At 39.3% G+C, this 2693-nt stretch overlaps 1 pseudogene across 1 annotated transcript; it reads right to left on the bottom strand.

Moving 5' to 3' along the window:
- Window positions 1-1845: 1845 nt before the first annotated feature.
- Window positions 1846-2369, bottom strand: LOC145543470 (centromere protein W pseudogene; annotated as a pseudogene). Its single transcript, XR_014080725.1, has one exon. The product of XR_014080725.1 is annotated as a centromere protein W pseudogene (transcript).
- Window positions 2370-2693: the final 324 nt, after the last annotated feature.

Below are 2693 nucleotides of genomic sequence, written 5' to 3'. Positions count from 1 at the left end.
ATCTTCTGCTTCTGTTAGGTCCATACCATTTCTGTCCTTTATCGAGCTCGTCTTTGCATGAAATATTCCCTTGGTATCTATAATTTTCTTGAAGAGATCTCTAGTCTTTCCCATTCGGTTGTTTTCCTCTATTTCTTTGCATTGATCGCTGAGGAAGGCTTTCTTATCTCTCCTTGCTATTCTTTGGAACTCTGCATTCAGATGGGAGTATCTTTCCTTTTCTCTTTTGCTTTTCACTTCTCTTCTTTTGACAGCTATTTGTAAGGCCTCCTCTGACAGCCATTTTGTTTTTTTGCATTTCTTTTCCATGGGGATGGTCTTGATCCCTGTCTCCTGTACAACGTTACGAATCTCCATCCACAGTTCTTTTGGCACTCTATCTATCAGATCTCATCCTTTGAATCTATTTGTCACTTCCACTGCATAATCATAAGGGATTTGATTTATGTCATACCTGAATGGTCTAGTGGTTTTCCCTACTTTCTTCAATTTAAGTCTCAATTTGGCAATAAGGAAGTTCATGATCTGAGTGATGACTTATTACTTGGTGTTTATTTTACATTTATTTTAGACTAAGGAAATGTTAGACAAAAAGCAAATTTGACCAATTTTCTTATTCAAGTTCAAAATGGGTATAAAGCAGTGGAGACAACTCACAACATTAACAATGCATTTGGCCCAGAAACTGCTAACAAATGTACAGTGCAGTGGTGGTTCAAGAAGTTTTGCAAAGGAGAGGAGAGCCCTGAAGGTGGGGAGCACAGTGGCTGAGCATCGGAAGTTGACAACCACCAGTTGAGAGCCATCATCGGAAGCTGATCCTCTTACAACTACACGAGAACTCGCTGAAGAACCCAATGTCAACCATTTTATGGTCATTTGGCATTTGAAGCAAATTGGAAAAGTGAAAAAGCTCGATAAGCTGGTGCCTTATGAACTGACCACAAAGCAAAATAATCACTGTTTTGAAGTGTCGTCTTCTCTTATTTTACACAACAACAATGAACCATTTCTCAATCGGGATTGTGATGTGCAACGAAAAGTGCAAAGTGTGATGGTTTCTGTGACAGCTGGCGATGACTAGCTCAGTGGCTGGACCGAGAAGAAGCTCCAAAGCACTTCCCCAAGCCAAACTTGCACCAAAAAAATGTCATCGTAACTGTTTGGTGGTCTGCTGCCAGTCTGATCCAATACAGCTTTCCAAATTTCAGTGAAATCATTACATCTGAGAAGTATACTCAGCAAATCGATGAGACGCACCAAAAACTGCAATGCCTGCAGCCAGCACTGGTCAACAGAAAGGGCCCAATTCTTCTGCATAACAATGCCTGACTGCACGTCACACAACCAATGTTTCAAGAGTTGAACAAATTGGGCTATGTGATTTTGCCTCATCCTCCATATTCACCTGATCTCTCATCTTCAAACATCTCGACAACTTGGCACTGAAAATGTTTCCACTACCAGCAGGAGGCAGAAAACGCTTTCCAAGAGTACATCAAACCCAAAGCACAGATTTTTATGCTACAGGAATAAACAAACTTATTTCTCGTTGGCAAAAATGTGTTGATTGTAATGGTTTCTATTTTGATTAATAAAGATGTGTTTGAGCCTAATTATAATGATTTAAAATTCACAGTCTGAAACCACAATTACTTTTGTACCAACCTAATATATTAATCAATTTGTACAGTCTTTCCTTAGTGCTTATTTATCTTATAACTAGAAGTTTATACCTTTCAACTGCCTTGATCCAATTTTCCCTCCCTCATCCCTATTAGTCTTTTTTTTTTTTATAGTTCTATGTGTTTGAGATATTTCAATACCAGCAAAAAAACATACAAATACACAACTAGCCAATATTTTAATACACAATATTAACTGCTTTATAAAAAGTGCTTTCATGATCTGTTACCACCTAAAATAATACATCATACAATTTTCAAAAATGTGTTCTTTGACTTCTAACCTCTGCTCTTCTTTAGAATTACCTTCGCTGCAGCCAGTACATGCTCCTTTTTAATGACTCCACACTTACTCCCACAAGCATTTATCCGTGACTCTTCTGCTAATCGATGAACAAAGAGTAAACAGTTCAGATGTATCAGTAGGTCGCTACTCGTCTCCAAACGAAGGTGAGACTTCTGTCGTTTGAAAACGCGCTTTAGAAAGCCGCGAGGAGCCTTGCGCCTTATCATCTTCCTCTTCGAGACCGTGGTGGACAGCGCCATTCTCACCCTCGGGTTTTAGCAGCAGCCGTCTCAACTTCCCGGGTCCTCCCTGCGCCGCACTGAAGCTCACGCCAGCGAGTACACCAAGAACCCCGACTCAGACGCTCCCACAGGCCCCGAGACGCCGGCCGGAACTTTTGAATCCCTATTAGTCTTTTTTATCATTGAGTTGTAAGCATTTCTTAACATATTTCATATACTAGCCCATTATCAGATATGTGATTCACAAATGTTTTCTCCCATTCTGTGGGTTGTCCTTTTCTTGATGGTATCTTTTGAAGCACAGAAGTTTTTAGTTTTGTGAAGTCCAACTTACCTATTTATTTTTGTCAGCTGTGTTTTTGGTATCATATCTAAGAAGGCTTTGTCTAACTCCAAATTACAAAGACTTATTCTGTATTTTCTTCTAAGAGTTTAATAGTTTTCGCACTTACATTTAGGTCTATAATCTATTTGAGTTGA

This window comes from Giraffa tippelskirchi, chromosome 3 (genome assembly GCF_054371585.1).
Source record: "Giraffa tippelskirchi isolate mGirTip1 chromosome 3, T2T-mGirTip1v1.2.pri, whole genome shotgun sequence".
In the NCBI taxonomy this organism is placed as follows: domain Eukaryota; kingdom Metazoa; phylum Chordata; class Mammalia; order Artiodactyla; family Giraffidae; genus Giraffa; species Giraffa tippelskirchi.
The sequence above is the reverse complement of the archived record's forward strand: the minus strand, read 5'-3'. Positions and strand labels throughout refer to the sequence as shown.